Below are 14201 nucleotides of genomic sequence, written 5' to 3'. Positions count from 1 at the left end.
ACAGTACTACTACGCACACCATACTCCAAGATCAGAAGTATTTTTCAAACTTATTGCTTACTCATTCCTCTGTGACAACCATATCAGGCCAATCCAACCTGATAGAGGGCCATGACAAAGCCCATTTTATGTTGTCCAATGGTACTGAATTTACCATTAATGAAACCTTATATTCTTCATGTTCCAGAAAACCGTTGTTGAGTTTTAAGGATATTCGAGCCAACGGTTATCACGTTGAAACCACTGAGGAAAATGGAGTGGAATATCTTTGCATAACCTCCAATTTGTATGGCCAGAAACATACATTGGAGAAATTAAAATGCCTTTCGAGCGTCTCTACATAACCACCATTAGATCGATTGAGGCCAATCACATAGTTAACCAATTCGAGCAGTTTCTTACTATGACATGATCGATTGGGATACTCAGGTCAAAGTATGATGCGCTGTATCCTCAATTCATCACACGGGCATCCCCTTACTATAAGGATCTTGTGTTTAGTGACACACTATGCCAAGCTTGCTCGCTTGCTCGGAAAGTTGAATACTAGACCATCATATACAAAGACTAGTAAAGACTCAACCCTTTTCCTGCAAAGGATATAAGGGGATATTTGTGGACCTATCCAACCACCATGCGGACCATTTAAATATTTCATGGTTTTGGTTGATGCATCGACAAGATGGTCACATGTTACACTATTGTCCACAAGAAACGCTGCCTTTGCTAAACTCCTCGCCCAGATCATTAAATTGAGGGCTCACCACCCAGATTATCCAATAAAGTCCATAAGACTTAATAAAGCCGAAGAGTTTACATCGAAAACTTTCGATGATTATTGCATGTCCCTTGGGATTGATGTTGAACATCCAATTTCCCATGTTCACACCCAGAATGGTCTTGCAGAAGCGTTTATTAAAAGATTACAAATTATCGCACGAACCTTGATTATGCGCACCAAGCTTCTAATTTTTGCGTGGGGTTATGCAATCTTGCATGCAGCCATGTTGGTCCGATTGAGACCCACTGCTACCCAACCTTATTCCGTGTTATAGCTGGTGACTGGGTACGAACTTGACATTTTGTACTTACGCATATTAGGGTGTGCAGTTTACGTGCCAGTTGCGCCGCCACAACGTACCAAAATGGGTCCTCAACGAAGGATGGACATATATGTCAGTTATGAATCCTCATCCATTATACACTTTTTAAAGCCCTTGACAGGCGATCTCTTTACTGCCTGATTTGCGGATTGTCACTTTGATGAGACAGTCTTCCCGCCGTTAGGGAGAGATAAGAACGTCACTGTTCTTAAAGAACGACGTGAATTGACATGGAATGTCCCCACTATGTCTCATCTCGATCCCCGAACCGCACAATGTGATAGCGAAATGCGGAGAATTCTAGATCTACAGAGTGTAGCTCATAATATACCAGACACATTCTCTGATCTAGCTAAAGTGACAAGATCACATATACCTGCTGCAAACGTGCCTGCAAGGATATTCGTCCCCGAAGGAAGTGTCGTCCCATATGGACGAGGTACGACCATAGCGGCTAACCAGTCATATGTCCCTGCCCAGAAGCGAGGTAGACCACTAGATTCGAAGGACTCTTATCCCCGGAAGAGGATAAATATGGCACAAACGAGTCCCTTTGACATTACGATCTCAATCGATCTATCTTACGAAATAGTTTCGGATTATGGGTCCGTCCCGAAAGAGAACAACGTTGAGGGACGCTCCACATCTGAACCTACTCCCAAGAACATAAAGATCTCTATAAATTATGCATGCTTAAGTGAGCTCTGGAATGAAACGAGATTATCATTGATGATATATTTGTATTCGCGGTAGCTACCGAAATCATAACTAGCGATGACATCGAACCTCGCTCCGTTGATGAATATCAACGTCGAGACGACTGGCCAAAATGGAAAGAAGCAATCCAGGTCGAATTAGATTCCTTGAAAAAGAGAAAGCTGTTTAAGCTTGTTGTTCCTACACCTCCCCATGTTAAACTTGTAGAATTTAAATGGGTATTTGTAAGGAAGCATAATGAGAAAAACGAGATTGTGAGATACAAGGCTCGTCTAGTGACACAAGGATTTTCTCAACGTCCTGGATTGATTACGAGGAAACGTATTCTCCCGTAATGGATGTTATAACATTTCGCTACCTTATCAGTTTGGTAGTTTCTGAAAAACTGAGTTTGCAGTTTATGGATGTGGTCACTGCTTATCTCTATAGGGATCTTGATACAGAGATATATATATATATATATGAAAGTTCCCAAAGGACTTAAGATACCCGATGCAAATAGTTCCAGACCACGGAACACGCTCTCTATCCATTTGAGGCGTTCACTTTATGGATTGAAACAATCCGGACGGAGGTGATATAACTGTCTAAGTAAATATTTGATCGGGATGAGATATGTGAATAATGATCTATGCCTTTGCGTGTTTATTAAGAAAACAAGTTCCGGTTTTGCTATTGTAGCTGTTTATATCGATGACATGAATCTAATTAGTACTCCTGAAGATATCAAGAAAACCGCTAAACACCTGAAGTTGGAATTCGAGATGAAAGATCTTGGAAGAACAAATTTCTGCCTGGGCCTGGAGCTCGAGCACCGTGCAGATGAAATTTTGATCCATCAATCGAATTACATCCAGAAGATGTTAAGGCGTTTTAATATGGATAAAGCAAAACCTTCGAGCATGCCCATGATCATCCGTAGTCTAGATCCTCCGAAAGATCCGTTTTGTCCCGTAGATGATAACGAAGAGATATTGGCACCAGAAGTCTGATATCTAAGTGCAATAGGTGCATTATTATACTTGGCTCAATGTACTAGACCAGACATCTCATTCGCTGTGAACTTGTTAGCTAAATATAGCTCTGTGCCAACACGCCGCCACTGGAATGACATAAAAGACATTTTTTCGCTACCTTAAAGGTACGACAGATATGAGCTTATTCTATCCCTACACATTAAGTAATGGATCGAACCCCTTCGATCCTCGGAATGATGCCCGCCTTGTTGGATATGCTGATGCAGGTTATCTATCAAACCCGCACAAGGCACGTTCCCAAACTGGTTATGTCTTTACCATTGGGAATACAACAATATCTTGGAGGTCTACGAAACATATCCTTATTGCTACCTCTTCGAATCATGCTGAGATTCTAGCCCTTCACGAAGTAGTTCATGAATGTAGTTGGCTAAGAGCAGTTTCCAAGCATGTTCAATGTACGTGTGGGCTGCATTCCACCACTGATGAACCAACGATTATCTATGAGGATAATGCTGCTTGCATCAAGAAGATAAAGACGAGTTTCATGTAAGGAGACAACACCAAGCATATTGCACCCAAGTTCTTCTTCAATCAACAACAATAAGAGCATCAGATGATTGAAGTCAAGCAGATTCGATCTCAAGACAACCATGCAGACCTCTTCACCAAGTCACTGCCAAAGTCCACATTCTTAAAGCATGTTTGAGGTATTGGTTTGCGTAGATTGGCTGATTTACCTAGTATGTAGTCTTCAGGGGGAGTATCCCGAAGCATACTCGCTTGACCATCGTGTACTCTTTTGTCCTTCGTCCAGGGTTATTTTGTCCTTCGACTAGGGTTGTTTTTGTTCCCACAGGGTTTTTATTACCTGGCAAGATTTTGACGAGCCAACTTAGAAGCGCATAGCAGGGACAACACTAATGACATGGAATATCCAAGGGGGAGTGTTGTAAATACATTATTAAGTGTGGCTATTCCTGTAATTAGTTGTAGGGGCATACTAGTAAATGTACAAAACCCTAGTAAACCTTACCTCTATATAAGGATGTTTATAAGATGAATGAAATACACAGATCATATTCTCTCTGCCTCTCTTTTCCACAAACCCTATTTTTCACATACTTTTACAACAACTGATACATTTTGATTGCACTAATACGTGGAATGTACATCATGACACAACTAAGAAGAATTCTAAATAGATTCCGAGCAAAATCAAAATCACCCAATTTCATCCAAAAAATTTAGAGCGAATTCTAACCCTAGAATAACTATACTATGGCCAAATGAAATTTGTTACTATAATTGCCAAAGAGTAAGGTATTTAAAACAATTTTAAAAAAATAGAAAATTAGGGATACCCCCATCAAACTCAATTTTTCCTATTAAAACCCATGCCTTTTTATTTTCATGTGTTAACCCCTTTGACCATCTGCCAACTCGGCCACTTTTTTTTTTTTTTTTTTCCTAGTCAGCATTTTATAAAAATCAAATTTTCTAAATTTCTTTTATGCCCTTTCATCACCTAATAGATGATTTTCAATGTTGACTATTTGTTTTTTTGTAATGGCTATTACTCGTCCCCTCAATTTTAAATTTAAGAAAATATGAAAAAGAATTCTCCATTGATAACAAATGCTATCCATTAAGCAGGGGAAATCCTATTTAAAAAAGCAGAAAAACCTTAATTTTGGCTGCTCTAATGCTGAGTATCTTTTGTAATGAATATTTTCTTTTGAAGTCCAGGAATGAATTCCAGAATTGTTTCCTTCGGATCTGTTATGGCGTGCCTCTCCATATTTGATTTTCCTGGGTTTTTGTATAAATCATCAAACGTCTAATTTAAGCCCTTCATCTTGAGTTCTTTCACCAAAACAAAAAAGAGGTAATTCAAAGAACTCACAACAGCATCAAGAACCTCCACCATTTTAAATGTGTAGGTACAAAAAAATACAGTAGGTAATTCAAAGAACCTACAATAATACACCTATAACATATTGGAGAACCTACAACAACTTAATCGAGTAGGTACAAGTAATAAAGGGTAATTCAAAGAACCTACAACGAAAGAACATGAAGGAATAATTTAACATTTGACGAGTAGGTACTATACATGAAGGGATATTCAATGAACTTACACTTGAATTATTGACCTTAATGACGTAAAATGGAAGTAGGCACAAATAAACGTTTAGGAGCTAATGAAAATAAAATGTTTGAAAGACATGAAAATAAAGCAGACCCAATCAGGCAAATCATTGAACACCTACTTGGCGCAAAAAAGAAAAAATCCAATACCCACGCACTACTACAAAAAAAGCCTTTAATATCACTAGATATATATCAATTTGTAACAAAACCAATATTATATAAGTTTAGATATCAGTTGATTTTTCTAATGATATCTATAACCTATTACATATCAGCTGTTTTTAAAACTGATATCTAAACGTTTACCCATTAACCAAAAAATCCTAAAAACTGATATCTTTAATTTCATTAAGTGATTAGGCATTGAATTTTCCCCCAACTTAAATTTTTTTTTTTGTCTACCTCCTACATCCCAGACACAACCCCCCATGACTTAGACTCACTTTACCCATTCGAAGACCCCCAACATTTAGACTTAGACTTAGACTCACTTACCCATTCACAATCTCCATCGATCTACATCCTGCCATCATCGTTCTTGATCTGCATCCTGCCATTCTCATTCTCTCGAAGCTCAATCTCGTCATCCACAAACACTGCGCAAAGCTCTATCGATTTATGGGTGTACGGTTGCGGCGTCGTCCACTGAATATTTCAAAAAAAGGTTGGGTGTTCTATCTCTTCCTCCCCGTCTTCCATTCTCTTGGTTATATGACTTGTGCTTTTATGGTTTAGGGTAAATAAATTAGGGCTTCGGTAGTTTGGGAGGTTCTAGTTTTTTCTTTGAGTTCCTGAAATTTCCCACATTAATGGTTTGAGTTTTTCTGATTAGGGTTTAATGTCTGATTTAAGCAGAAATGAATTGGTAAATTTCAGGTTTGCAGAATGTCACAGAACAGGACAAATATGTATATATTAATACATTAATAGACTAACATGCAATTCACAATGTCTGATTTATGTATGTTTTTTAGGGCAAAATGTCTGATTTTTCCTCTAATTAAAGCATGAGGTAAGCTTATGAAATGACTTTTGTGTTGGAAATTTATGTAATGAGTGAGCTTATGTTTAGGGTTTATTGTAAAGAGCTTGCTGATTAACTAGAAATTAACATAGAGACGTATATATGACTATGTTAGCTAAAAACCTATGCTTATATGGCAAATTGTCTAAATTTAGGGTTTTCTGTCTGCTTATATGAGTTTCTGTCTAAACATGAATTTAACCTATGCTTGTGATTTGATATCATGGATGATTTGAGGCATTAGTTTGACTGCTTATTTGCTAGCCTATGATCATTTGAATGCTTGTTTGATTGATAAATCATGGATGATATTGTATTTGTTTAACTCATAAATCATGGATCATTTGATTGCTATTTAGCTTAATTAGTTGGAAAAAGCATTGCTTTTTGAGTTTTGGTGCTGTGGCTTATAAGATTGAATGATATGTTATTGCTTGTTTGCAAAACAAGTTTGAGTCATATATAGGGGGAATAAAGGAAATTAATTACCTCTTCCATTCTTAGGACAAATAAGTTGTTTAACCTGTTTGTTTTTTATGAGCTAAGAAAACTGCTTATTTTCTTTATATGTTATATTGAACATGTGTATCTTTATGTGAAGTTCATATTTGTAAGAGCCATGGATAAGGCTTGGATGCATGCTGATAGATGGACCAACACAACAACAATACTGTCAATAGATATCGCCCCTTTTATATCAGATATGAAATCAACTGATATTGTAAAAATTATAATATCAGATAATTTTTTGACTAATTTCTAAACTCTATTAGAAATCACATGATTTTTTTCAACTGATATATAATATTTTCTTTTTTTCTAAGAATTTATAAAGATATTGATCTAAACTGTCAACAGATATCTTAACACACTACTTATAATTTTTTTGTCCTACCACCCAAACACACCTGATATGTAATGTTTTTTTCCCGCTTAAAATTTTTTGTCTAACCTAGCTCCCAACACTTAAGACACAAATAAGCCCAGATGAGGCAAATGTGGTAACAATGCTTTCCCTTTTTTGCTGCTGTTTTTTTATTTTTTTATTTTTTATGCTTCTATCACTCAATCTCTTTGTCCCGATCTCACTCTCACTCTCTCACAAATCGCTTTAACCCCCATCGATCCCAGGACGCCAATTGCAAATTTGCTCCCTCAGCCCATCATCATCATCTCATCGTAACCCAGAAACCCGTCATCACCATCGCCACCACGAGAGTACCCAGAGATTGACATCGCCATTCAATCTAACCCAATATCCCTATCACTCTCACTCCATCGATTGCCATTGTCACCATTGATTAAGCTATTTGGGTAAGTATGTTGGTATAATTTTTTGGGGTTAGGGTTTGGATTTCAGAGTCTTAAACAGAGAGATTCAATTTGGTTTGATTGTTTGATTTGTTGGCACATGTACTAAGGTCTTCATCGAGCCATCGACCCTCAGCCTCCACCTCTTCGAGTTCAAGCCCAGAGCCGCCACACCTCTCCTGTCTCATTGGGTAAAGGCTTTTGAGAAGTTCTTTTATCAAGTCTTTAATTTGTTATTGATCAATTTTTTTTATTGATTAAGTTTTCAATTTGTTAGGTTTGGTTGAGGTCTACCCCTATTTGTTCATTCAATGAACCCAATGGATCGATTGTTCATTACAAAATTAGGTGTAACTATGTAAGAAGTGATTCATTTGTGTGATAGTTTTAACCAGATAAGAATGTCTAGTGCTTTTTTTTTTTTCTTTCCTGATGATTAATTGGCTTGCTATTTACTTTGCCCAGGTTCATATTATTTTACTCTTGAAATTTTTCTCTGCTTTTAGCTTTACCTATTCAGAAAATGTTCTACTTATTCATGTTCTACATCTTTTTGCTCTTAAAGGGACTGTTCATTCTTCTGGAAATTTGGAGATTAGCAAAACAATATGCATGATATGGGAGCCTTTTTATATGTGGTGAGTTATTACCAGTTATAATATTAATAGTCTTCAACTTAATTGCTCTAATTTATTAATTGTCTGTTTAAATATGGTGGCAGGAGATGTAACAAATATAATTTTAGATCCAATGTTTATATTTGTTTTCCGGCGAGGTGTCAATTGCACAGGTTCTATCTCAGTAAGTTTAATTTAACTGCTGCTCCAATAATTCTGCTTGTTATTTGTCCTCTCTTGTGTGATTTTCTGGAATGCTCTACATTGTGTGGAAGCATGCCTCATATTGTTAAAATTGTCATTGTAAGTGCTTAATATCGATCATACTCTTGTGGGAATTAATGGCTCAGGTTGATCTCAAACATCTCCAATTTGGTCGATTTCTAAAAAATGGTGAGAACTTTATGAGGCAATGGTGACTCTTGCAGTTATATACAATCTCAGACTTCACTTTTGTTTTGAGGATCAATACTCTTTTAGCCTTACTTTTAGTGAGCAGCTTCATTGGAAAGGTAGCTTAAAAAAGGTGAAATTACTGTAAACATTATCTAGGAGACCCAAAGAGTGAAGATACCAGCTAGTCAGCAATCGCCATAGAACGTGTGAGTAAACTCTGATGAAGTATTTGATAACATGATTGAAATACCAAGTTCTTTCTAAGTTACATATTTCTAAATAATTTGATTTTTAAAAGATATATAGCATGGATAGCATTATGTAGTTGATACCCCATTACTCCTTTCTTCACTCCAGGTTTTCTATTATTAATTAGAGTCATTGCTCTTACATTCTGTGTGACTCTGACTGCATCATTGGTTGCATGCGACTTGAGCCGACAACCATGGCTGCATTTCAGGTCTTGCAGATTTGGTTGGCAACATCCCTTCTAGCCGACAGGCTGGCTGTTGCTGGACAGGTTGGGAAACATTTCTTTAATGAATTTACCTACTGCAATGATGTTTACTTCTTAGTTTTGAGATGATTTATTCCCTATATTTTAAAATCATTAAAAAAAACCCCTTGCCAAAGTGCATTGCTTTATTAAAATCATAAAAACACTTCTTATGAGTGAAACTGTTTTGTCTTATGAGTGAAACTGATTTGGATCCAAAGTTTCTTTACTGTATTTCATGTGCAGCAATTTTGGTTTACTATTAAATAAAATAGCCTAGAGTTGTAAATTTTCATTATAATAGAAAGTATAGCACCACCTTTACGTACATGTTCCAACCACAAATTAAAGGGCGTCTCCGCTCCTCCTTTACATGTAGAAGTTAAAGCAAGCTATATTTTCAATTCCTATCCGTACAAAGATTTTCTACTAAATTAGTATTTGTTGTTATAGTAATTGAAAAACTGATGTTTGGTTATGTTTCTTCTTTTTGTTGGGCATGTATATTCCTTCCTTTTATTGTCTATACTTTCATAGTTTAGTGTGAAATTATTTAACACTTTGCAACATCTTGGGTTTTTGTCTCTTCATTTATTTGTAGGGTCTGGGATGCAAAGGTTTTCTTCTCTTTGAAAGGCCATTAATATATGCTTTTAGGGTCTGAAATCTACTACTCAAAGAAATTGAGTAAGTCTTATACCGATTTCTATAATTGTCCATGATCCATGGTTCTAGACTTGAGATTGTACAGTTTACAGTTTTCATTCCCAATTGTTATATTATTTTATGAAAACATATAATTAATTTTTATATCACATTTCTTCTGTAACAACACATTAATGTTATTGAAGTTTAATAATGTTACATCAGTGCTGTGTTCGATTTGTTTTATGGAAAACCATCTAGCATGAGATCAACTAGCTAGGACATGGTTTCTTGTAGCAATGTGGTACTTCGAACAGGTTTGTTCACATTATGTTACTAACAGTAATTTAGGATATTTATATGTACCCTTTCCTACAAACTTTTCTGCTAGTCTTTATCATTTTTATAGACTTTAGATGCACATTGTGTATAAATTTTGCTTGAAAATTTGGTTTTGACCAATTAATAATATCACATTAGCAGTTGACAATTTTGAATATACAAGTATGAAAGTTTTGGTACTCTCTCGAGGAACTAAAGAGTTCCCTTACCTAGTCAAAACTATATTTGAGCATTGCAGGACAATGGCATGGCTTTTCATACCTCCAAGCTTTCATTTATACATTGTGCATATATCTTTCTAATTAGTTTCCAGTTGCTTTGGCGGACTGTTGAGCTTATTATCTTGTTGTTTTTCTGTTCTTTGGTTCTTGTATGTTTATATCACCATTTAACTGAAACTTCCAGATTGCTATATACCATTTAATTTACAATTTAATTTATTTTGAGTTTTCTTAATGAAAATTACGTATTGTAAATTTTGCTCTATAGGGTTCTCAATAGTTTTTTTTTCTTTCTTTTCATATTAGGCCTTAGGTTCTTAGGTCGAACTGCATAGGAAATGTCTTAAGAATATCTTCTTTCTACATACTTTCTGTATTTATGTTTTTTATTTTTAATCCTAAAAGATCTTCTGGTAGTCCTACATGTATATTAAGAATGTTTATAACCTATAGTTTAAGAAAGTTTATAACTTGCTTGTATGAAGCTTCATAACCCTATTAAATAAGCTAAAAATGAACTTTACTTATTTTTACTAAGAGAACAGATTAAGAAGAAATTTTGTTGAATATACTATGCAATTTGAGATGGTAAATTTGGCTTCATAGTGTTACATTTATTTGTAGGCTATATTACTGCCCATGCTCATTTTTCTTCTGTATATTATGCAGTTATCCATGTTATTTAACAATTCTTAAACTTGCAGTGCAGGGTATGAGAGGAAAGCTTAACAACTGCAAGTATGAGAGGAAAGGTTAACAATTTGTTTGTCCAGCTTCGGAAGAACTGCTATCATCCTGACCTTTAGAGTCAGCATTTGATGGCTCATGTACGTCAGTTTAAAAGAGCTAGCTTTTAGTAAGTTGAAGCTTGAACATGTGGTGATTAGGAAAGGGCAGTTCCATCAAAAGAGAAATAAGAGCACTGATGTCTTGGAGGTTTGCTGTATCCACTTTTCCTTTTAAATTGTTTTGCCAATGGTACCTTGTTGGCCCTTCATAAGCAAATCATGCTTTGGACAGAGTTTGCAGTATTTCTGCATATTGCAATCATGCACCTTTAAGATGTGAATGATTCTACTCCACTAGCTAGATGAACTTGTCTGCTTCGGATCTTCAAATTAGTACAATCAGTCATACCTTATTAATTCCTTATGTATTTCCTTAACTATAGAACTACTTGTTGGATATTATATTGTAATCCCTTTTTGGGTACTTTGAATATTATTGGTGCTTGGAATATGAAATATATGGGAATAGAAGATTTTATACTTGCGCAAATTTCAGGCCATTTCAAATTACAGGCACAATTGTATGTTTAATTCATTGATATCCCCTTTTAGGTGAAAAAAAAAAACTGATATATATCTTACATTCCAAATCCCTTTTTTAAAATTGAAATAATAAACAATATCATTTTTGGTCTAAAACTGAAATGTTATACCATTTTGATATCAGATTCTCTCTCAGACCTGATATATAAACAATGTTTAGATATCAGGGCTTGTTCAATACTTGATATTGATATCGAGATTACATATTAGATTTTACCATATACCTGATATTGATACCATGGTTTTACATCATATTCTATCTCAAACTTGATATTGATATCATGATTTTATATCATATTCTACCTCAAACCTGATATTGATATCGGGTTATATGTCAGTATTACTGTCAAATACGATATCTATTGACCAGAACTATTGATACTCAGATTTTGTAGATATCTGAAATAATATAAAATCAGATATCTATTTTGTATTTAGGACATCAGGTTGAAAAATAAAAATGATATATAAAAATATTTGGCATAAATTCAATTTAGACACATAACTATATATGTTATGTAAATTGAAAAACGAAATTTCGTCCATCAATTTATTGAGAGATCAGTTAAATGTCAGCTTGGCTTTTGCTAACGGAGATTAATTGGCGACGTGGCACCAACTCAGCATACATTTTCCTCCAAATGAGCAACACATGTCCACTTGACACGGGCCCACACACCCATCACCTCTTTCTCGCTCGTCGAACGCTGTCCTGACTATTTAGTCTCCCAAAAACATCACGTTTTCCCCCAAATTCGAATATAAATCTCTCACTTGTGTTCAACGAGCGAGAAAGAGATGATAAGTTTGTGGACTTGTGTCAGGGATTAGGTGGACCTGTGTCGCTCATTTGGTGGGAAATGAGCGACACGGGTCCATCTAACCCCTGACACGGACCCACAATCTCTCTCTCTCTATTATTATTAAATTGTGGGCCCGTGTCGCTCATTTGGCGGGAAATGTTTGCTGAGATAGCGCCACGTCGCCAAGTAATCCCGGTCAGCAAAAGCCAAGCTGTCATTTAACTGATCTCTCAACGAATCAATGGACATAAATTCATTTTTCAATTTAGATAATAGATCGGGTGTATATTTGAAATATTTTAAAGTTCATGGACCCCGTTGAAATAGCTTATATAGTTATGTGTCTAAATTGAATTTATGCAAAAATATTTACATATCAGTTAAAAACTGATATCTAAAATGTAAACATTAGATATCATGACTCGCTATATCGGATGGCTACCCAATTAGATATCAGTCCACGACTGATATCTATTGACAATTTTGTTGTAGTGCAAGGAGTATTATGATGGAGTAGAGACTTTTTTGAGGTTTGGTTTAGGGAATGCTAACAATCCTGAGTACTTTCATTGTCTTTGTGAGAAATGTAGGAACTTGAGTAAGTATAATGTTAGGGTAATAAGGGATCATCTTTACTTTAATGGTATTGATCAACGATATAAGAATTGGATATGGCATGGTGAAGCTACTGTTAAGCATGAAGGGGTTATGGAATATGGTGTCTTTGGGTCTGAAACCGTTGATATGTGCGAGGGTACGTTTGATAATTTCAACGATGATGCGGATGAGTTTAGAAGTTTCGTTGATGAGGGAGTGAGACCCTTATATGATAATTGTGATAGGTATAGCAAGCTATCTGCATTAGTTAGGTTGTTCAATTTGAAGGCAAAACATGGGTTGAGTGACAGTAGCTTTTCTGACTTTTTGGTTGCTTTCGGAGATATGCTCCTAAAGGGAAATATGTTGCCCTTGTCTATGTATGAGGCGAAAAAGAAACTTTTTGCTTTAAGAATGGAGTATGAGAAGATACATGCATGCCCAAATGATTGTATATTGTATAGAAATGAGTATGAACATGAAACAAGGTGCCCGAAGTATGACCTCTCTTGGTGGAAGGTCAACAAGGACGCAGTTGAAAAGGAAGGGGTGTCGGCAAAGTCTTGTGGTACTTTCCACCTGTTCCAAGGTTTAAACGAATGTTTAAATCTTGTGAGACATCAAAGAACCTAACTTGGCATGTCGATGAGAGAGTGAGTGACGGCATGATGCGTCATCCAGCCGATTCTCCAATTTGGAAGTTGGTTGACCATAAGTGGCCAGATTTTGCAAGTGAACGTAGCCGATATAGTTGTTGGCTCGTCATCTTGGTGACTTATAACCTTCCTCCATGGTTGTGCATGAAGCAGAAGTTTATGATGTTAACTTCATTGATTTCAGGTCCGAAGCAGCCAAGAAATGATTTATTTACAACCATTGATTGATGATTTGAAAGCACTTTGGAAAGGAATTGATGAAGTGTACGATGGATATAAAAAAGACTCATTCACTTTGAGGCTGCTTTTTTATGGACAATCAATGATTTCCCGGCCTATGGTGACCTGTCTGCCTGCACAGTCAAAGGGTACAAAGCATGTCCCATATGTGGAGAAAACACGGATAATGTTAGGTTGAGGAATGGTAGGAAAATCAGTTTTCTAGGCCACTGAAGATTCTTGCCACGCCACCACCTTTATAGGAAATAAGCAGCTGCCTTTAATAACTAGGAGGATGATCGAGAAGCTCCTACACCTCTAAGTGGAGAGGAGGTCTTAGAAAAGGTTTCAGTTATCAATTGTAACTTCGGGAAGCAAGTGGCAAAGAGCAGCTTAGGTAGTGAAACCCATGCTCCGTGTTGGAAGAAAAGATCAATATTCTTTGATCTTGAGTATTGGAAGTCTCTTCACATTCGGCATGCCCTAGATGTAATGCACATTGAGAAGAATGTGTGCGATAGTATTATTGGAACTTTACTAAACATTCCAGGGAAGACAAAGGATGGGTGGCTGCCTATTTGGATCTTGTGGA

At 36.1% G+C, this 14201-nt stretch overlaps 1 long non-coding RNA gene across 3 annotated transcripts; it reads left to right on the top strand.

Annotated features, from left to right (window-relative positions):
- Positions 1-6997: 6997 nt before the first annotated feature.
- LOC147285910 (uncharacterized) lies at positions 6998-11272 on the top strand. Of its 3 annotated transcripts, none has more exons than XR_015121951.1 (6): positions 6998-7477; positions 7564-7644; positions 8008-8505; positions 8657-8819; positions 9397-9482; positions 10708-11272. It is a non-coding gene; the product is annotated as an uncharacterized LOC147285910 (long non-coding RNA). The 3 variants fall into 3 exon arrangements; XR_015121950.1 differs by having other exon boundaries at positions 7852-8505; XR_015121952.1 differs by lacking the exon at positions 7564-7644.
- The last annotated feature ends 2929 nt before the right edge of the window (positions 11273-14201 follow it).

Source organism: Dryas octopetala, chromosome 4, assembly GCF_963921425.1.
Source record: "Dryas octopetala chromosome 4, drDryOcto1.1, whole genome shotgun sequence".
Taxonomy (NCBI): Eukaryota; Viridiplantae; Streptophyta; class Magnoliopsida; order Rosales; family Rosaceae; genus Dryas; species Dryas octopetala.
Note: the sequence above shows the minus strand (reverse complement) of the source record. Positions and strands in the feature narration are given on the sequence as shown.